This window comes from Ixodes scapularis, unplaced genomic scaffold, assembly GCF_016920785.2.
Source record: "Ixodes scapularis isolate PalLabHiFi unplaced genomic scaffold, ASM1692078v2 PGA_scaffold1__304_contigs__length_218370807, whole genome shotgun sequence".
Lineage (NCBI taxonomy): Eukaryota > Metazoa > Arthropoda > Arachnida > Ixodida > Ixodidae > Ixodes > Ixodes scapularis.
In genome coordinates this window covers 209,009,085-209,032,634 of record NW_024609846.1, presented here as the reverse complement: position 1 = coordinate 209,032,634, position 23,550 = coordinate 209,009,085, and positions in this window count along the sequence as shown.

Below are 23,550 nucleotides of genomic sequence, written 5' to 3'. Positions count from 1 at the left end.
TACACGTACCGACATTCTTTGAAGCGGCCACCGCGTAGCTGGGCAGGTTTTAGGAAGCAAATGGCTGCTCACAGCAGCGTAAATGAGCTCAAAGACGCCATCTCGTTCTCTCGTTATGCGTGGTGTTGGTTGTCGTTACTTCCAAAACTCTAATAGACTTTTTTTAGTCGTTTAATTGGCCTTCTCTTCTCTCCTTCGTATGCAGTTGTTTATGCTTCGAGTAAATAAAGTAAATGGCTACGTCGTCTGCTACCACTTGTCATTAGAAGTAGCACGAATCTGCTTAAAGATCCTTTATTTTTTCCCCCTTTAATTCCCAAGGGCAGTTATGCCCATGAGGAAAATGTCTCCGAAAGGTCACCCGAGCTGCGGTGATTTAAGGTCTTCTTTTACATCCGCGGGACATCGAGACTCACGTCTGCATGCAGTGGAGCTTCGAGGACAAATTCCCCTTAACGGTGCAATTATAAGCTCGGCAACAATCGCGGAGGAAATTGCGTTTTACGTCGGCTCGGGCGGTTTGGTATAAGCGGGACCTCTCCGCGCATGGTATCGCTTTCAGGGTGTACCAACCACCTCGTCAGGCTGGCCGGCGACGATGTCGCCAGGAGTGCACGTCAAAGACGAGGCTCACAATTAGTGGTTTTTATTTTTACGGCCTATTGTCTTCACTCGAAGAATCGCGCATTAGAAGATAGACCTCTTCGTTGGCTCCTATTATGGTCGGTAACCCGGATGAAAATTGCATACATTACACGATGCAGATAAGCGCGAGGTCCTCTTTTTTATTACAGTTTTCCTTCTATTTTTAAAACTAAATTGCCCCCTTCGCATCGCGTATTCACAACGTGATTGTCCCGGTGAGTGCTCGGGAACCACACTTTGAGAAACGACATGGTGTTCGCTGCACACGAACTTGGTGCAAAGTCTGAGTTTAGAAAACAAAAACCAAAACTAAAGCATACTTTGTTTTGTACGATCTTATTGATGCTGGCTTGCCACAATTTGGCGTGTTTTTTTACGAGTCCTGGTTCACGAAAGATTTTTTAGGACTCTTTTTGTAAGCGCAGATGAGTTAAAGAGCTCGAATTAAACACAATCTGTTGGTAATAAGGGGTCTTGGGCCATTCAAGCGACGTGATAGATAATGTTTGCCTTGTAGAATTGTTACTGCTACGTGAAGCAATCCTTCCCTACACGTTGGAGTCTACATAAGAACAGATTGTGATTTAATTTTTTGCTTACAACATACACAATATGAGCCTGCTTGTCACAAACTAAACGAGCAAGATCCTTATTCGAGACAGTTATGACTACAAAAATCGTAAACTGTCTAAAGTAAAAAAAAAAATGTACAAAACAAAAACAATTTGGGAATTTGTATGTTTAAATATTCAAGTATAGAATATCTTTCAAAGGTTTGAGTTATATTACATCGTGCAAACCGTTCAGGTTACGACTCTGAGGAGGGGTCGTAAAATTCGAATTTCATTGTATGAAGATGAAGAACTTGGAACACTGGAACATTTGTCAGAACCCTCAAATGAAACGCCCGTGATTTCTTTTTCTTTGCAAGCTTTGTCATATATTGTAGCGTGGCCATTATTATTATTATTTTCAGTCCGTAGCTTACGTGTGTATTGGATCTTTGACTACTCCGCCAAGGAGCTAAATGTCAGAGATTTATGTGAACTGAACGTGGACTCACTGGTGAAAAATAAGATATGCATTAGTTAAATTTACGCAAACAGACGAGTATAGAGGCTTTGTCGTGTAAATCTGCAAACAGAGAAGCCAGGACTTGATACCGTGTCGTGACGTGACGACGTGTGTGAATCCTACGTCCAGGGCGCTTTGTCCCTTTTGCCCCATTTCAGAGGATGGCTTTCTAAGAGGGGTTGTTCAAGACCAGAATCCCGAAGTGAAGTGTTTTCATTGAAAACGTCATTGTGAATAACACCTTGGAAGCGCGAGTGTTTATTAGAAATCATATTCAGTTCATTGCCGAAAGCTACAATTGTCTCAAAAGAATTAGTCGTTGTTTAGACAGTGAGAGTTCAGTCGGCCAGGGTATGGCGACTTCGTAAGCGTCTGTTGATGAGGAATGTAATAAGTGTAATAATGGTAATCGAACCCCGGGGAACCAAGAACCCCTGGGTCCTGGGGTTCGATTTTGGTCACCGCGAGAGCCAGAGTGAGATCTAATTTGCGTCTCGCGGAACGAGCAAAGATCCTAGACGGTTCGTTTGCTAGCACGAGCGAAGAACGTGGTTTGTCTGCTACGAGGCGTCATTCGCAGAAGAAGATAGAACAAGGAAACAGCCTTCGTCGGTTGTGAACAGACACACAAAAAAAAAAAAAGAAGATTATCTTCTACTAACTGAGCGCCGTGGCGAAGTGAGATCGAACTCAGACTGAAATAGTGATTGCCTGCTATTTCACGTTGGAAGCCATTGACAATTCGCGATCCGTTTACAAATCTCAAGTTGTTATGTTACCAACCACAAGCTGACATTGCCCAGTGGATGAAGAGTATACTAAGGACGAGAACGTCTGAGGCCGCGAGAGTTTACTCGCTATTCGTTTGTTGCTGAGACGCTCTCACCAAATTTTTGCCCGATAGTAGACTCAGGGACGCTCTCGCTCTTGCTTTGACCAAAACTGAAACCCTGCAGCGGGAGCGGTTGCTCCACGTGCTTCTAGCTGCGATGCGGTAACCCAGTCGAATGCACCGATCCCTGAATGTCTCAAACACGTTCGTATTCGCAAAAAAGAAACAAATCTTGACTTTATTTTTTAAATTGATTAAATTAAATTTGATTTGAGTTAGTTAAGATTTCTGTTATTAAAAAATGACTTGCATTATTTAACTTTAGCTAGGAAATAGTAGCTTTTTTATCACTAGATGCGTGTTTTATAATAACTGCCTGATATAAATCTTTCCTACCAGGTCATTCTCTGGTTAAAAATACAAACTAAATGCCCATAGGAAGCGGGCACTGATAGGCAAAGGGCAAAATAGAGGATATTTTCAGTAATATCTGAGAAAAAAAATGTATAACCGTGAAATAGTTGTAGCCATATCAGCGCGATTACAATTATGATTTAGATCACCTGGTTTTTATTCAATCAGACGAGTTAACCTGCTTCTAGAATTTAGAAATTCTATATATGCATTGAGCGTACCAAGTATCCACATTATTAACTCCCTCGCCTCCTTCAAAATTTCGTCAACGGCACCAACTCTTGGCCCTGAAAAAAAAAAAAAAATCTTTAAGGAGGTTAAACAACGCTCAACCACCAAGGCGATAGGGCTGAAGGGTTGCCAAGCGAACAGAATATAACTTCACTGCGCCTGCGTGCTATGCCCACAAGTTGTAACAATTCGCTTTTTCTTAACAGCAAACTTAGTGGCGTTATCTATTGGGTGTCCCTGGCACACTTCCAGTCTGAGTATATTTTATAATTACTTACGCATCATTTTCTCACCATAGTGGTGGGTGATGTATGACAGTGGCATAACCTAGCATTTCCCGAAAATAGGGTGCAGATTTGGCCTGCGAAACCCGCCGTCTAGTTGAGAACCGCAAGTGAGAGGGCTCTTTGCACACTGGCTCCACCACGTTTCAACTTGCGCGATAAAGAGCGAATACCTAATACCTTTGCTTTTGGCTGCTTTGTGTATCGCTAAAGTTTGTTCGAACGGCAAGTCCCTATTCTTGTTCATACCGGGGATTTACGCCAAAAAACCCAAAGACAAAAAGTGAGAGGCAACACAGGTCTCATTACCTCTCATTTATTATCCCTGTTTTTTTTTTTTTGTAATCTTTTTACATGGGTCGGAACCAACTAGCCCAACTTACAGTCCTAGTTCTCTATCCTAATATTGGCGCCGGTCGCTCCTTTGTGATTTGAAATATTTGCGTCAACAGGTGGACGAATTATGGAGAATTCTGTCCTCGAATTTGGAGCGTTGTTTCAGCTCTTTTTGGTGGTACCTTTTTGCGCGTGTAAAGGCCGGTTCTCTCATGCAGCGACGCGCTGATGTAGCGCTGCTCACGTGTCGTCAGCTGCTTATCGTCTGCCTTGAGCAACGGTTTTGACGGTGCGATACAAAGCTGGTGAACGCTCCCGTCAGCACGCGCTCAGCGCAAAGTCAGCGCTGTGCATGTAGTGCTCCTCTGTATGTGTCAAAAGGCCCTATCATTTACCGAACTCAAGGTGCAAGCATGGAGAACTTTTGCATCTCTCCAAATCCGCCGAGATTTTTTTTAAAATTAAGGTTGTCAAATCTCATGGAAAAAGAAACAGAAAATTTTGAAGAAAAAAATCGTTTTTAGTCTACTTGTTTTTTATTATTATGTGCGAAAATCGAAATTGAATTTTAAAGTTTTAAACACCCAATAACCACGAGATGAGAAAAAAAAGGGTGTTATCCCTGTTTAACTATATACTGTGGATGCAGCTATAATCTGCCACAGGGAATACATATGTATTGTATAGGTTCAAGCTGCGTAGGAGGAACCGTTTAACAGGCTGACTCAAGGACGTGTCAGAGACTTAGTTTTTATTCGCTCGGGCAATTCTCGAAAATCAATCGAGCATGCAAAGTCTGCGTGGTGCACAGGTTCGCCTCCCGGTCGTTTGATTACACCTGAGCGGGGCTCGAGTCTGTATGCACTTCATTCACTTCTTGCGATTGAACGATTAAATGGGCATTTCAAGATACGATTGCCTATGAAATAATCAAGAACTCATGCAAAAAGAAAAGATACCACAAAGACGCCTCGCTGGCTTTCATGGCAAAGGGACTGTTAGGGATCACCAGCTAACGTTTCAAATACTGGCTGAGGTGCTCGCGATTTGTGAAAAAGCTCGTTGATACAGTTACGTCGGCGCCCTGAAACTGCGATCTTCTTTTTATTGAAAAAATCACGAGGTGTTTGTATCAGCCCTCTATTTTACGTTTTGAGGTCTCGCGTTTCCCCTGCCCTCCGTCGTTGTGTCGCACGAATACACCACATTTAAAGGGGCGATGCAACAATTTTTGTACTTCGTGCAAATACCGCTTAGAACAGATCCCTGAGGTTAATGACCCATGAAACACGCGTTCGTTTTTCACTTCACGCAATAGAAGTCCCAGAAAAAAATTAAAGAAAAACGAGCAGCGTTCACCCCCTCAACGGTGGTGTTGCCTCAACTCGCAGCAAGAACAAGCGGCCACGTGATCTGGAGCCGATTATATGCCGCCAATGTTGATCATAGCCACGCGCTGGGCTTGGAAAAGCACAGGACACACGCTGAGTTCCAGACATTGTTATGGCTCGGCTGTTGTCGTCGTTGCAGCGATTGGACGCGGGCGACTACCCGAATGCTTCTCGAGCCAGTACTTATCACGAGCCCAAATCGAGTTCCCACGCCGGGCTCGGGTCCAATCAATGAACCGCATTCAAATATCGTCACTTGGGTGTTCTGCGATCCCCACGTTACGTCATAAAATTTTGCAAAGGAGAGAGTGAACGAAAATAATTGCTTTCGTCCTTGAAATTTCACCGCAACAGAGGAGTTGCTTGGCCAGTGGCGTTGCGTGCGAGTATCCTTGAGTCCCATTAGTGCCAGTAAGCTCGTGTATAGTGAAAAACTTTCCAACTGAATATCGTTCCACAGCTCCTTTAAAAACGTTTTATCGTTAACGTTTTAGATTTTCTTTCCACGGTCACCTCCGCCGCCCTTGACCCAAACCTTGAGTCAGAGGAAATGTGTCGAAGAGTGGCCTCGATCGGCTGTTGGCTTCAGAATTCGTGACACAATATCCATCATTACCACCGGATGATCCCGTACACAAGCATCGGTCCATTCGGCGCCAAAAATCGCCCCATCGCTCTTCACCCTTATCACGGCGATTCCAACCGCGCTGACGCAACTACAAGCCAGCTCCCGACCACCCAATAAAGTCGAGTAAATGAACCGGAACAGAATCTAATACGCCGGTGCTGGAACCAGCTTCGATTTCGCGCGTGAATAGATCGCTGTCGTTTACACGACGCGACTCCGGATCGATCGCAGCGGGGTTCTCGGGAAACGCGATCGAAAAACAACAACGAAGAAAGCAAAACAAAGTGCGATCCCCATGAGGGCGAAGCAAAAACAAAACCTCGTTCACGCATCGCCCACCGGTAGACATGCAGCAATCGACGTCACGCAGAGCGTGAGCCACGTCTCGTTCCTCGTAAAGCGGGAGAAAATCGCCGGTCAGTTATTAATCCACTGGTCGTCACGGCTCACTAACCCCGCGGATCTCCTCCTCGAACGCAGGTTTATTACAATCCGTTTCAGCTTACGATGAACCAGGACAAACACTACGAGTCCCATCCAGCCAATCCGAACGTATCACATCCTTGCGCACCCCGCGCATCACTGAATCCTTTTCGAACATCACGTGACATATCCCATGGCATTTGGATTGGCTTCGATGGCTCGTACCGCCCCCCTGCGGTCCACCGTGAGGAGAAACGAAGTGCTTCGGAGTGGTGGCCCCACCAATACGCCGGTGCTCACGTAGGCTGCTTCTTCACTCGGAGGGTGCGGTGACGTCTCTGTTTGGCCGCTCTGGCGACGCTCGGTCTTCGCTGCCCGCAGCAGCAGAGCCACTCGCGGAAGGGCTGCTCGTCGAAGCGTGCGACGCCGTGTCCGACCGGGCTGCCCCGGCGATCGGTTCTTTCAAGGCGTGCGCGCGGGAACTGGCGGCGGTCCGCTGTCTCCCGCCGCGAAAGCGGGTCCCCTTAATCGGCCCATCGGTCTGTGGTGGTGGCGTTCCCTGATGCCCGAAGAATACGTGCGCTCGCGCGCGCGCCCGGGAGACGTGTTCCAACTACCAAATCGGTTTGGTGAAGTGCACGAAAGCTGCCCTTCCCTGCAGCGGCGGGGCGGGGCCGCCCTTCGAGCCGCATCTTCTACTCGATGCCATGCCCACTCCGCTGTCAGCGAGACGCTCCAAGACACCCTCGTTGCGGTGTGGGCCGCGGCTAATCCCTTAATTAGCGTCGCCATATGTCGATGCAGACTAGAGTTTGATGGAGTACGCATCAGATTCGGGTGGGGCGGTTTTTGCTCTTTTGCGTTGGGCTTTCAACTTGACCGGATCCTGTGGTCTAGAGCAGAACGATAACTTCACCCAAAGAACGTTCTCTCACTCTCTGGGTAGTTCCTCGAAAGTGTTTTTATACACGTGCATCTCACTGCAATATTTTATCCCTAGACTGGCTGCCGTACACGACGTGTGAATCTGTCTGCTGTTTTCTAATTTTACTTCTTTTTTTGGTGCCTTGAAGCCTGTAGCCTAAGCGTAGAAGTCTGGTAGCTAGATCCATATTGGTTCGTTGTGCTGATAGTAAAGGTGGGGCGAAATTTTTCCAGTCCAGAGATAAACGAGCGTTGCATTACTCCTACCCTCGTGTGAGATCTCCTTCGTGCTACGTTTTAAATATATCATGCTAGCGGTCGAACTCAATTGGCCAAGTTGCCACAAAGTCGCCAACCGCTGCATTTCGAGACAGACCAACTTATTGCTGTTAGCCATTCGTATAAACCAAGTTGCCTCGCTTTATATTACCGAGTACCAGTGGCCACCATTCGACGCGTGAACATCGCATTTTTTTTTTCTCTTGCCCGGGTGAGCAGTACTATACCTACGGTACTGCGGTATTAGCCTCAGACAGAAGACAGGACGACTGCGACGAACAACTAGCCGGATTTGAGTCAAGATCGACCAACACCCACAGTTCCTTTCATTATACAATACCTCATGAATATTCGACTCTCGCAATATATTTCATGTTCATGCGCAAGTCGTGTGGACAAAGTTTAATACGTCGATCACGTTTACCCACAGTGAGTAACGTTCAGAAGACACCAGACGCAGTTTCTACACCACAATTGAAGCCCTTTATGGAGACAACGCCCCTGTCAAGAGATCGAAAGGGTCTGTTGGAACAAATCCTAGAATGGACATTAAAAAAAAAAAAACATAAAAAAACCCATTCATAGCAGGGGTTGCGCTATACTCTGTCCTTATACCGGGTGTCTCAAGTAGCGGCCAGGCTCTTTAAATCGACCGCAAAATTCGGTTTCTTAACCCATCGCGCAACGATTTTCTGCAGCGTTGCCCACATGTGGTGCATTTTTTCTATAAAATTTGCAAAGAGCAAACTTACCTGAGGAAAAAGTAAGAAAAGGAAAAGTCTTACCCCCTATAGAAACGCATCGAAGCCACTAGTCTTTAAAAAATAGGGCGCCCTACTGATTGAAGACCGTTGGCTTCGCTGCGTTTCCATATTAGTGAAGCCTTTTTCTTTCTTTACTTTTTCGTCAGGTAAGTTCGCTCTTTGCAAATTTTATAGGAGAAATGCACCAACTGTGGGCAACGCTGCACAAAATCGTAGCACGATAGGTTAAGAAACCGAATTTTTCGGTCGATTTAAAGAGCCTGGCCGCTATTTGAGACACCCGATAGAAGGTCGGCCGCGATGTTGAGTTTCCCCGAGTGTTTTCCTCGCCGTGTCCCGAGCGGGGGAGAATTACTCTCTCTACGAAGCTCAAACTTCGCAGACCAACTAGTCGTATAAGGGCCGCACTCAGCGGGTTCCGAATGCCTGCCGTCTTCGGGAGTGCCCAACCCCGTTCGGGGCTGCTCGAAAGAGACAAGCGTTCGCTGTCGTCGCGACCCCTGGCGTTTTTCGCCTGCATTCCATCGACAGGATCTCGTCGCTCCGCGATGAGCCTGAGTGGCAGGGGCCCGCTGAGGCGACGGGCACGTGTCTGCCACGAGCCTGATTGGAAAGCCGCCGGCTGCCGATCAGCGCCCAAACTCTTGGACTGCGCAGTCGGGGACCCGGCCTCGCGGACGGACGGATGCGCTTTGGCGGGGGCGGATCGCACTTGCCGCATCGCAGAGACCTCCGCTGCGCGAACATCCTTTTTACGAGAACGGAACCCACCGCGAAATAGAATGAATACCGGCTAAACCGTTTTTGTGCCTTTGCTTTCGTGCAGAGGACGTCGGATACACGAATAACATCACGGAACAGCCGGGTAGAGCAGCTAGAGCTAAATAAAGCCACAGATTTCTGCCAATACGTCCTAGAGAGCTAGCGGCCGTGCTGGAATATCTACGTCGCCATGCCAGCACAGGGCACAGAATGGACGCGAGATGCCGGGTCAGCGTTCGATAAGGACTCGAGATCGAGCCTAACGATGACGCAGCACTTGTGCCAAATCTGCGCCTTGTGACACCGTCCGGAAGCTCACGTAGAAACGTCAGCAGTACGGACGTGTTAGTTGTGCCCAGGCTCACCATACAGCATTTGAATCAACCGTCTACTTCTCTCTCTTTTTCTTTAATGGCTCTCCTTGACATTTTCACTCACTGTGGCATAATCTCGCAATGTACTTGGTTTTTCTTGACAATGAACTATCATTCCCATAGCATTGAAGTAGTCAGTAGTTTTACTGATCATTTTGTATGCTACATGCTACTTCCGTCAAGGCAATCCCGCCCTGCATGAGTGGGTTGGAAGGTGCCCTGTTTGAAACCGTAGTCGTATCTAGCGCAGTAGAATCGATCATCACTACAACCATGCTGACCACCCACACTTGGTGCTTATTGTCGTCTTTGAATGAATAGGCAGACGTGTTAGCGCTGTACCGAGTGGTGTTAAGATTGGTCTGACTTCATTGCTGCGTGCAAGTGAAGACGTTTGCGACAACATTGATGCCCAACGTGCCTATTAAGGGCAGTAGAGTGGGTGAAATGTGATTAGTGTTTGTCACTCATTTTTATTTTATAAGATGAACTCGGCATTTAGAGATTGGTTATTCCAAAATAAATGTGGAAATGTGCGGTAAAACATGATAATCCCAATAACAATTATAACTAAATATGCGCACTACCATACGCTGTTCCGTCAAGCAACAGCGGGTAGCATAGAACGAGCATCTAATTATGAAACCTGACACGAAGAATGTAATTGAAGATTGGCATATTCTTTCATCCTAACACGTGATCTCGCTAATTAAGCGCTCTAAGAATTTAAACAGCACGTTCACTGAAGGTTCGCGCTCCTGGGCGTCATTCTGGGGCTCTAACCAGGGTGGAGAGGATGATTTAAGTAAGGAGTCGGCAACCTTCTGCAGCGGCGGACGGAACACAGGGGGGCAGGGGCAGGGCGGGCAGGGCCATGTGATGAAAAGGCAAAAAGGTAGAGAAGATGTTCTCTACCCAAGTACAATGCCCATTGGAACCGCTCCTTGCTGCTCCTGTCTTGCCCCGTTTGAGGTCTACACCAAACTGCCATGTGGTCCTTTTGTCTGTGCAAAGAGGCGGCAATGAAAGGGGAGGTGGGGGGGGACTTTTCTGGTGTCTTACCGGGGGCCTCATGAAGCGTTGCCGATCCCTGATTTAAATGATAACATTACTCTCAAGTTAAATCATATTTTAAATCGCGTGAATTGCTCAGGGCTGATTTAAATCGCACCTTTCGTCCCAGAACTGTCTCGAAGTATTTTTATTTCTTTTTTTTTTTAATTTTTAGTTTTTGTTTTTTGACACTTTTTGATCAAAACCCGTATTTTGTGGCTCACATCTAAAAATTATTAAGAATATTTTTCGTCAGGTTGGAGAGAGAAACTTAAGTGTTCCACCTCTGAGGCAAGCACAAAACGCTAAGCTTAGCTTTTTTTTAACTTTGTGTTTTTTTGTACGTAGCTTAATATTGTTGAGAGCATCAAATCCAAATTAAACAAGCTGGTGAAGAAGAAGGGTCTTCCCTTTTTTATCAAACTCCTTTTTAGCTCCATCGGCAAGTTGAGCGCATCGGCAAGCCGCCTTAAAGGCTGACGACCAGACACGAAATTCTGCCAGGCAGAAGATCCTCCTCACCTGGGAGAGGGGGAAACAGGCAACGGTGGACAGGGTAGAAGAAGGGAGAGGAGGAATCGGGGGAAAAGTGGAAAGCGCGAACTGGTCGTCTGTCTTTAAACCGCTGTCCCCCTGCACACATATTGTACGAAAGGCAAGGTGTTCGCTGCAGTAAAGACGACCTGCGATCGGGCACGCTCAAGCGTGTTCGAAACACGTTTTCTATTTTGATATCTATGCTTGGAACATGTTTGCTAAAGAACTTTTTTGTACGACCAATGACCGTCATACAAACAAGACGTTAGAGGGTGTCTCTAGACTCTCTTTTGTAAAAAAAAAAAAAATATTGGGTTGTGTGTGTGTTTATACAGCCTAGAACTTGGTCTGCCTCACAGGGGCGACGAGTCTCCCAGCTGTAGATGAGAAATTTAGCCAGTGCGGTACAGCCGCTAACCTGGGGTCTTTAACGTGCACCACGCAGTAGTGATACACGACCGCACGCCGGTAACTCTCTTTTGTATGGCGTATGGGCAGTGTAACCGCCTCTGTAGTTTTTGTCATTGCGGTTCAGACGGCCGGCGTTCGCAGGATGCATTTGACTGACAGGCACCAGTCCCTGACGTTACTCTTTTTTTTTCTTCAAATTACTAGGTCGAATTTTGGAAGAAAAGTGCGCTGTTTTATTAAAACGGTTTTTTGTCATTTGGATATTCTCAGTCTTCGGTAAGATGAAAGGCGATTTCGAGAGATTTCACTATTTACCTCAGTTGCATTATTTCGATATGTCGTTGCATTAACACACTTAAAACATGTCCGCACGTTTGAAACACAAATGAGGTTCGCCTACTTGGAAAAACAGAGTGTCTTATATATATCATAGAAAGAGTTACACCGTGCTGTGCGACCATGAATAATTAAATTGAAAATTATTTGCTATGTGTGGACGATTGTTCCGAAGGCCCACTGAAACGACCAATCGTGAATCTAATCATATATAAGAAAATTGTGAAAGATAAGGACATATTTAGGAGATATATAAATCTGATTTAATGATTCGTACGAATGATCTCGGGCAGATATTTTAGTTGCAAACATTCTTTCGAGTATATTTGGATTTTAGCCACAGTAAGATTGAGCACTTTAAGTAACAGGGGTTATTTAATGGATCAATAGACAGTGTGAGAACATCACAGCAATAGACAAAGCGATGACATCACAGGCGAAACATTTCCTAAATCTGTTTTGTTGTCCTGATATTTGTTATGTCAACAAAAACTAGTTGTCTTCCTTAATCACGCTAGTGTATGTCGAATTTTTATTTTAAAAGTTGACCTCGGGAAACTTAAGGGGGCTTCCCCCCCCTCCCCCCGTTCCCTTTAGATCCGCCCATGTCGCTGTGAATACATGATTCGCTCGAGAAAGATGGCGAGCGAGCCTGCCGCTACAGGTTTCTGTTCTAGATACTAAGTGCGGTAGATTTGGCAGAAGTCGCCAATAGTGTGCTTTCAAACTTTCTTAGCTCTCGCAGTCTGACATTTTGTTCTCGGGTGCCCTCGTGATTCACTCAGTGCGTCCCGAATAGCAAAATGAACGATTGAAGCGTACTTCCGCGGACTGAAGATATCTCCGCGTGTTTTCATCCTGTGAATCAAGAGGCGCTCGCGAAACGGACTTAGGAAAACTAAAGAAATCTAGCACGCGCACCTCACCTCCGCGATGCGTGTATGCTCTGCAGATATGCCATACACCCGTCATCCAGCCCGTGCTCTTAACCCCGTCACTCATTCCAGACGCATTTGAGATTTCAAGGATGCGTGCGTCAACAACCTCTAAAAGCCAGTCACTCACTTATCGAGCACTCTTGAGCTCTTCTCGCGTTGATAAAAAAAAAAGAGAAAAATCCTAAAAACGTAACCGTAAAAAAAAAAAAAAAAAAAAAAAAAAAAAGATGCAGTCGAGAAAGGAGATGGAAGCCGCACGAATGAAGGTTCAGCTCACCGCGGGAGTTGACGTCAGACTGAGTTCGTAAACGCCAAGGACGTCGGCCTTCCTTCGGAGTCCGTCTCGGCCCCCTTTTTTTCTTTCGCGCGGGTTTCGCGCGTGGTTCGGCTCCACGCAATACCGGAGTCTGCGATCAATTGAGTCTTCGCGCTCGAGGAGGAGGAGGGCTGCTGGGAGACTGATTCGAGTTTTCCAGCACGTCACTGGATGGGACACGCGAAAATAATCTGCCGCCACAACGGGGCAGCGCCCCCGTTGGGGAACGAGCGCGTGGGCGAGTTGCTCAAACTGGCTTCTTCCTTTCGCTGCAGGTAAGCACCGTTCCGGACCCCGTTCCCGGGGAGGCGATCGGTGGCGTGCCCCACGCTTTCGTCTTTACGCCAACGAGTCCTCGGCGCTGTAGACAAAAGGATCGTCAGGTACGATGACCTTGCCTTCTCAAACTTAGATACAACGACTAAAACAACCTCGGCGGATCATTGCTGGGTTTCGAAAATGAACTGCGGCTGCTACAGCTGAGTCGCCGCACGTTCAGCTATCGACAGTTACGCTACCGGGTTTGAATGTAGCGGACTTACGTGCTGCTAATATTCACGGACGGTGTTAATGGAACAACTGTGACGTCACGTGAAGTCAGGTGACACAGTGAGATCGCGTGACATCATGATGCCACATAACATAGTGACGTCGCGTTCACTGTGATTCCCCGCTAAATCTAGCGGGCCACGACCTAGACAGAATCACCGCCCGGCATCTGCTGGGAAACCTCGACCATAACCGTCGATATATACCTAAACAAATACTGGTATTGCAACCTGTCTTGGGTAGTAAGGCGCTATAAGTAAGGCTTCACTGCAACTTTGTTACTTTTATGGTCACTTTCAACTGTAACGTGTTACCTTTTTTTTAAATTTAACTTGTAATTGTAGTTTAATTACTTTTTCTTAACGACGTTACTTTTGTCGCTACGTTTCAGTTTCTCGAAGAATGAAATATTGAACGAGTACCCCTCCCATCCTAACCATTCCTTCTACTTTTCAAATTACGTGTTCCCAGATTTTGAGTTTCAAGTTCACCTTGCGCCCATCCGTGAATACGTTGTGTCTCGCGAATCGCAATCAGAATATAGCCACGTGTAGATTTCATGCAAAACAAAAATACTAATTATCTTTGCGGAAGCGCTCGTACCTTGTCATTGTACACTTATACGCCTTAAGAGGGGGCGCACCTCAGAGCCCCATAGAGAATACATGAGGTTTTTCACCAAATTAAAAAAATTCTCAGATAATAACGGCCGCGCGGATCTTCTTGAAAATTTCGGCTTTAAAGACATCGAGTCATTATCGAGACACTCAGCGCAACAAATGTTTCATCATAAATTTAATTATATTCTTTAAAAAATCATGAAAATGGTAAAAATCGGCTAATTCGGCACTCTTGCGTTTGGAGCGAATTTACAAAATTATCTAAATTCAAACATAAGAAGTATTGCGCTTAATGTCTTCTAAATTTATTACGGAATCGAATAATATTCAAATTATTCATGTAAGTCGATTTGTTCCGTAACTACAGCAAATATAAAGAACCAAGGTGTCGGTGCCTGTTTTCGTCGTTTTTAAGGTACCTCTCTCTCCCGTGCGGTGGCGCTTGCTGTCCACGAAATGCGAAATCGTCCGTTCGGAGATCGGCCGGATCGGCACTGTGCGAGGTGTTCTTCCGCGGCCGTATTCCGCGCCCGTATCCTGTTTCATTCTGCACGCCGAGGCGTCAGTGTGCGTGTCTTGCTTTCCTGGTTCTCGCTGGGTAGGTCTCCGTGTTTTCGCAAGTGGCAAATTCACCTTGGAGCTATGGGTCGAAGACAACCGTCCTGTGGCAAGCGGACCACGAGGTGTTCCACAACCTCGCGGTCCGTCAACGCGTTGTGCTTGTTTCTACTTTTTTTTTTCTTTTAAAAACGGGCTTTTTTTTTGACGCAAAGTTTTATTTTGTCGTTATCCTTCACACAAACGTCCTTCGGCCTTGGGGTCGTGGAAATCGGGGATGAACCGTGCACAGAGTAGATCGTTGTTTGCCTCCTTTTTATTCTTCACGGACGTCCTGTGACCTCCGTACGATTCGTGGTCACCGCAATCTAACGCGGGGAAAAACGGGTCGCCTGCTGTGTAGTCAGGGTATTCCTAGGGGAGGGTGATAACTCGCTGTTCTTCTGGAAATTCACATATCACCCAAAAAGGTTGCATGGGTAATGATTACGGTATGTTTTTTCCGGTGTTTATTTTTGAGCGAAAATTGGTGCATGTTTTTCGGTGCTTATTTTTTAATCACCAGTGTATTGTGGGTTGAACGTCTTGTGATGACGCTAAAAAGCGTTGATAACCAAAGAAAATGCGATTGGACAAGAACATTTCAAATTTCCAATTCTATTCACATATCCATTACGCTCTTCTCGTGGGAGCATCTATCCTGACGAAAAATGCCTAAGTCATTGAGCTGTGAACGCATACTCAGTGTACAATCTTTCGGCCTAGAGAGGTATTGCGCACGCTCGAACGCGCTTCACAGCCCAGTAGACGAAGTTGGTGGCACCCAGAAGGCGAGTTTTTGAATGGTCTGTAGTAAGCAAAAGAAACGAATAACAATCAACGCATATCAGCTCTTCAAGCGAAGAGGCGCGTTTCTAAGGTCAATGGTTCCGGACGGCACTAATGTTGTTGGCGTTGTCGTAAGATGACGTCAGTTCATACGAACTGACGTTCGTGTGGTGTGGTGTAGGCGCTGATTGTCTTCCTCCTTTGTGACTTTTGACAGACGCACAACGAGACTGGCAGAACAAGCGCATGATTCATTTCTTTCGATGGAGGCGTTCTGTCTGTGTATGCGAACATGATTTTTTCCCCTTTTAGTAGTTAGTTGTTCTTGCCTTGACTCGGGTCCCAGTGGGTGCGTTGTCGTTGTATGCCCACTATTTTTTTTTTTTTTTTTTTTTAGTTTATGGTAGTTTTTGCGCTGATGGGGTATCAAGGTAGACAAAAAGAAAAAAAAAATTAAATAGCGCCTCGACAAAAAAAAAAAAAAGTTGTTGCGATCAGGAACGTTTTTAAAGCGATTTTAGGAGCCTCCAGTGTTACCACACGTGCAGGATTGAGAGCGTAACCCACGCACTTGAAGAGAAGGGGAAGATCTCGTCTTATTGGAACTCTCTTTTATGGGTTTCCACGTCGCGATTGTCCTTCAAAATCAACTGTCATTTATTTCTCGCTCGTGGCTTCCAAGTACTGGAAGCCACGACTCGAGCCACAATAGTTTTGCGAAATCAAGGTTTCGCTGAAATGGATAACTCTCACGTACAGTTCGACGCGCAATACCTTTGCCGTATTGACTCGCGAGAGATGCCCCCAACACGGCTGAGTATGGCGGTGCTCCAGACCTAACATCTAAATTTTGTTGCCTTACCTGTTACTATTTCGCGCCCATTTTGAGCCATATCAAAATGAAAGCGCATGATGAAATAAAAATGACACTCGTTTTCCGCTCGATGGAAATTTCACGCCAGCTCGCTGTCTTTGCTGGTACCTTGAGCGTTTCCCAACGATGCGGAGAGTTAAAAAAAAAAAAAAAACACGTACGATGGCATCCTTTGCACACTCATTACTTCTATAACACTGAGCCACCTCGTATCCTTTTGTTTTTCTTTCATGGTACTAATTTCTTTCTGCGCATTACGGCTGTTACGACGCTAAGTCTGTCTGCCCTTCGAATTTGAACTTAGGCTCAGATCAGGGACGAACCAGTTTAAATCAGGAAAATATAATTAACACTGTAGCAAAGTAAATCTATCATATCGATCGGAAATACAATTTGGCACATTCCATCTGAACACATATTGTGCACAGCGAATGCAATAGCGAGTCAGCGTGCAAAACGCCGCCACACTGAGCTACCATAACATCTCAGCGATTTTTGCATAGCACCGAGCACGGAAAAGAGAAAACAGTTATTCATTCACATGAACGAAGCAAATTTATTTAAAGCCCGGACACTCCGTACGTCCAACCTAGCTAAGGTTATCAATAGACTCGACCATGTCATTTGTCGAAACAGATAAAAGACGTTGGAAAAAATGATCAGACTGAATAAGTGAATCTAACGCACGTATTTTACCAAGCGACGGTCGCGCGCCTTCAATACCCTTTCCAATTGTCATTGCGCTCCTTGGACACACTTTGGGGAGCAATGCATATTTACATCGCCGCCCGAGGTCTCCATTGAACGTGTAGTGCTGACCCAAATAAAATGCTAACCTGACTCTCAATCGCTCACCGCAAAGGACGATTTCGAACAGGCGGTACTCTAGGTCACTTGAGATAAAAAAAGAAAAACAAGCTATAGAAACGAGCTTTGTAAAAAAGGGGACCGGCATTTTTATTCCTACCTCCGAACAGAAACGAGCGCCACCCAGTGCATCGCACAGCGCAGAGGCCGGACTCGGCCACCGCGCGTACATACCAAGCGCGCGCGAGGGAGGGAGAAACTTCCTCCGCCGGAAGAACACGGCACATTTCGGGATCTATTTCACGCAGCGGATAACGCGGGCCTTTTCACACCTCGATACTGGCGCCATCTAGAAGTTGCGCGTTCAACCACGTTTCGAGCCGCGCGCCATCTGGTGGCTGAAACGGACGAATAAATAGAGGTACCGCGCCCTCTTAAGAGCACTATGTTGCACTTGAAGCACTATGTTGCCGTTTCTCCTTTGTCCTGCGCAGTCGCCTTTTTAATCGCATCAACCGTGAAACAATACATGCGATGGGTACTGCGCATGTTTCGTACATTAATTATCGTTGCTTAGTTACAAAATGAAGTAAAAATGCGTACTCATAAAACACTTAGGGAGGAGGGCGTTTTCTAGATTTTTTCCCCTGCTTTTTGTGTTAAAAAAAGAACTGAAAAGTAATGCCACTACTTTTTTAAACTACCTGTAACGAATTACCTTTGCGTTGCGGTAACTGTAACGCTAACTTCGCTTTTCTTTCTTCTCTTTCTTATTAAAGTATCTTACCCGAGGTTGATTGGCACGGAACCAATACTTAATCGCGACCTACGGTTCAAATGTGGAACGAGGATGCGAGATCCGACTGCCACCGGCGTGCTGTTGCGAAAACAGCATCATACAACTGAATTACCGAATTTGTATAGTTATTTAGAGCATAGGAAATGGCACGAGTGCGATGTCTGAGCCGCGAGGGACGTTGATTTAACGTGCCTCCTCGTGTACTAGAGTCGGAATCAGCTTGTCGGAAGCTAAGGGGTCGTACTCCTTGCCTAGTTTCTGCTCCGATATTGTTAGAGAGGAGGCTTGGATTTTACCTGCTCGGGGCCACGAGAAACTCGTGCCGCGACTCGCTGGAAACCATGTATCATCTTTGCACCAAGATAGCCAAATTAAAGAGTTAGTGTTAACAGCTGAGAAGACAATAATTGGCGATTCAAAAATCAGCGTGCCTTTCTCTGATTGCCTAAATATTTACCTCGAATACGTAACATTATCGAATCACTTAGAGCACTGGATGTGAAATGGAGGTCCGCGGAGGCGTTCTAAGGGTTCGCGAAGCCATACAACATTAGACAAGCCCGGCAGTAAAAGTTCTCTTTTTTTGGATTGAGAAGAAATGTTCAACTTATCGGGTGAGTTTTCTCGTGTGTATGTCAACGAGTTAAGTTTACTTTACGCTAGCCTTAAGTTATATCCACTTACTAAAACATTAACTTAATTAACATGTACCTTTCCCTTCCCCTCACCACAAACGGTGTCCTCCATCATCTCCGTCAATCCACAAGGGGTCCACGAAACATCGATGGTTGAGAACCACTGACGTAGAGAACATGCGCCGACTTTAGCCCATCGCTTGTACGAGTTTTCCAATCGACCCCAGCCCGAGAGTCGCGTTAAAAACGCCTCACGGATCATGAGAGATGGACTCGACACAACTGCGGCGTAGCTTGCGGGGCCCGTCGGCGCTCCCCTTGTACGTAGCAGTCCGCAGAACACACGAGCGCGAGTGATTGAGCGACGAGCTGCCGGATAAACCAACGCGTGATTTTGCGCGCGCACACGCGGGCATCCTCAGAAACAAAAGGCTAATTACGGAACTGAACGTCGGGTGCTGCACCCCGAGCACACAGATTGGGCGAGGAGGGACTCCCCCCTGGGCTTCCTCCAGCACAGCGCGTGTCCGCACTGCTCAACTTGGGAGTCGTCGTAATTGTTGGCGGAGCCCTACGAAACAGAGAGAAGGGAAGGAGAGGACGGACCGCCAGAGATAAAACGCTCCTTTGGAGCAGTGGAGATGAAGAGACCGCACCTCGCCGCCGCTGGTTTGGGGAGGGAGGGGGGGTGCCTGTTTCTGTCCCTGTTCGCTCGGGCAGAGAGAGACGCAAGAAGGGATCTCTGCAGGACTCTGCTCGTGCTGCCGGCACGGCGTTGTGAGTTGGGTGCGAGCGGCGATTACGCCAGAGATGGATGAGTTAGTTTCCCCAGAGGTGTATTTCGAGCGGAGTTGCCTTCTTCTGGCTATTGTCTCTGCAGCGAGAGCGGCGACTGCCTGTCGCGAGTCGCTGACGCGCAGCCCCCCCTCTCCCTTTTCTGTTCTGTTTCTTGCGTTGTAGAAGGACGCGATTTTTTTGGCTGCGTCTTTCTTCGTCGGGTTATTATGGTTCGCGTGGCGCGATGTGCACCGGGTGAGGCTTCCGCGTTCGCGAGAGAGTTTAATGATGATGCGATATGCGCGCGCTCGTCGCCTGACGTGCGGGCGTCTGTTCTGTCGGGGGGTGTGTTCCTGTCGTTTGCAAGTTGGGCACATCTGGCGCTTATGGTGTCACAGCGCTCAAGGTGCCGGAATGCGATATCGGCCGGCCGACTAAATAATAATAATAATAATTTTATAGCAAATGAACAAAACGTATGTTAAGTCTGACCTGCCTAAGCCACATTGGGCTTGACTGACAGCGTCTTACAATCAGTGAAACAAGCCGTTTACAAAATGAAATATGTAAAATAAAATCCACGCAAAGAAGGTAGAATAACAAAATCAAACTAGTGAGCACTTGCAAACTAAAGTTTCTCAGGGCTTTCTTGGGCTTGTATTTTGTTCTTAAATTTAGAATACTAGAAGGTAGTTTGTTCATAAATGCTGGTACATAGTAACTCCAAGCTCTTTTTTCGAATCTTGTCGAACATCGAGGTATCTGGTAACGCTCTCTGGGTCTAAGAATACGAGAAGGTACATATGGAACTTTAAATTAACTATCCCTAAAATGCTTATGAACAACAGTTTCCATCTATAACGAGTTAATGTCAGGCAAATGTAGTGCTTTAAGCACGTCAATCTCCTTACCAAGGCATAAATCATAGGGAATGTCCTTAAACAAAGAACGCAGAATCGAATTAATTCTAATTTGCCAACGCAGAGCACAATAATCATACACGGTAATACCGTAACGGAGCACACTGTAGACTAGAGCATGTACAACAATTTTTCGAACGGATAGTGGCGTAAAATATCTCGTGTTGTATAGCAAACAAGAGACTGCACGAATTTTCTTACACACATGAGCAAGATGAGTGTTCCAGGTTAGGTCACTGCCAAAGAATAGGCCAAGATATTTTATAGAAGATGCGGGTTATCGTAACGTGGGCTGCATTCGGATGCAACCTATCTGGGAAAGTGTAAGGCCGGCATTAAATTGACGGCAGGGTATAGTTTAAAAGTTTAAAAGTGTGTTTTGTGTTGATTTGCGAATGTAAACTAATATGGTGCTGAGTGGCGTTTTCTAGTTTCATGTTGTTTTTTTTTTTGTTTTTTTTTTTCGTATTCATTGTGATTATGCACGATTTTTTGTATATTGATATTTCCGACGCTTCTGCAGAATGTACTGGGGCTGAGAACTCGTCAAGCCGCATAGCGTGGCTTTTTTTCTTGGCTCCACCAATAGGTGTAATGGAAATAAACTGTTATTATTATTATTATTATTATTATTATTATTATTATTATTATTATATACATGTAGCCTGCTTCGCATGTTGACTTTTTTAATTTACCTTTTTTTTAGCACAAAATATTTTTTTAAAAGAACGATTATATTTGCGTCAGGGGGATCGGTGTTCTATCACGCGGCTATTTTCCCACAGCCCCGCGATTTACGTGATTGCATGGCTACAGAAAAATAGTGTATGCCTGCTGTCTCACATATATCGATACGGTCGGAAATATTTCGGAAAACCACCGCTATACTTCGTTTCAGCTCATAATATCGGCCGAGCGCGGCCGATATCATGAGCCGAAGGGCCAATCAAACAGCGAAAGAGGCACACCGTCATGGCGTGCTCTCTGTAGTTGACAGCACCAGCCGATATTAGAGAGTTTTAGTAGATCGTTCCCATGACTCCGATAACGATACCCGATACTCCACCACCGCCTCCCTTGCGCATGCATAGTATCGTTATCGGGGCTATCGGAGGTATCGGAACGATCTACTAAAACTCTCTATTCCCCTTCTCTCTGTGCGCTGCTCCTCTGCCAGCAAGTCAAGCGCAGAGAGCACGCCGTGACGCTGCGGTTTTAGAGCGCAGCTCTTAGGGGCCCGTTCCCGGCTTGAGCGGCGTCGGCGTCGCCGTTGCCGTCGGCGTCGGCGTAACCAAGGTCATCCCAAGGTCACGTGACCCCCCAGGTTACGTGACCCCTCCAGTCACGTGACACCTCCCAAGGTCATCTCAAGGTCACGTGACCCCCAAGGTCACGTGACCTTGGGGGTCACGGGGGTCATCTTGGGATCACGTGACCCCCAAGGTCACGTGACCCCTCGAGGTCACGGGGGTCATCTTGGGATCACGTGACCCCCAAGGTCACGTGACCCCTCGAGGTCACGGGACCCCTCCCAAGGTCATCTCAAGGTCACGTGACCCCAAGATGACCCCACGTGACCCTTTGAAGATCACGTGACCCCCAAGGTCACGTGACCTCTCTGAGGTCACGTGGTCTCCTCCCCAAGGTCACGTGACCCCCGAGGTCACGTGACCCCTCTCAAGGTCATCTCAAGGTCACGTGACCCCAAGGTGACCCCCACGTGACCCCTCTGAGGTCACGTGACCCCCAAGTCACGCGACCCCCTGAGGTCACGTGGGGGTCACCTTGGGGCTCACGTGACCTTCAGGTGACCCTCATGTGACACCCAAGGTCACGTGACCCCCAGGTCACGCCTCCCCGAGGTCACGTGACCCCCCCCCCCCCCCGAAGTCACGTGACACCCCCCCCCCCCCAAAGGTCACGTGACCCCCCGGAGCATATTAAAGAATGAGGGGAGGAGGAGGAGAAGGAGGAGGGGTCTACCCTCCCCTCAGTACCCTTCCCTCCTCCTCCTCGAGAGCTGCGCTCCAATTCGGCATTACGGGGAGTTGTAAACGGCTTTCACTTTTTTACGCTGTTTGATTGGCCCTTTGGCTCATAGCATTGTCCGCACTCGGACCTAAGATGAAACGAAGTATAGCCCGAGTAATTACTCATCAAACTCGACGGGAAGTGAAGGGTTATGACTGTTTGTATGGTGGTACCATGTATACCTGTAACTTTTTCAAGCCCTCAAATAGATCAACCAAAACGTGGAATCAGAAAGTCACGTAGACACAAAATCTGCGATGTTATCATAGTCATTGATAGCTTTAGAAAGGCGGGGCGCGGCAGACATCTCATTATCGCTCAGCTGCCAATGAGATTACGGCATGAGCCGAAAAGATCGTCGAAGGACCAATCACGAAGCAAGAAGCTACACCTTGCATTCCTTAATCTGTCAGTGACCGACCCCAGAGTATTCCATTTTCCTTAAAGCCGGAGTCCCACTGATTATACATCATATACAAAAGAGAGCCTGTATACAGATTCGAGCGCGAGTCACCGCGAGATCCGTGCTTCGAACGCCGCGTAGCAATGAGTTCAAGGAGGAAACTTGGCACGCGGCCTTCGAACCGCGGATATTGCGGTGGCTCGTGTTTGCAGAATGTCTTTTGTATGATGTGTAAGCAGTGTGGTCCCCCGGCTTTATCGACGAACCATGGTACATCCTTCAGTCTTCTCCCGGCCGCAGATACCAGCGGCAAGAGTGACCGTTGTGGTACCTAATCTATTAAAGGGACCATGAAATGATCCTTCAGCATATTTCTCCTTAGCTTTCCTCGTCAACTCAAAAGTCAAATGAGGAATCGCGTGGTCGTTACGCACTTGGGCACTGGATGCCTTGACTCCAAGGTTCCACCGTGCTTCTTAAGCACACCATGGAACGTGTGGTTGGGCAAGTGAGGGTAAGTGCCGTCACGACACTCATTGTCCACTGACGGGAATTCAAATATTCGTCGACGGCCGCAGTTTGCCCAGGGCGCTTCCTGCTCTAAGGCCGGCCCTGTCTTGGTCTTACAATTTCTATACATCTCTGTTGGGATGCTCATACTGATATATTTTGCTCAGCGGCATTTCGTAAACTTGGATTTCTTAGGCGTAAACTAATGAAATCACCATCACATATTAAACTTTTGGCTCATAATACCTTTGCTCGCTCGTTCGGATCTTGAACAACGTTCGAGATCC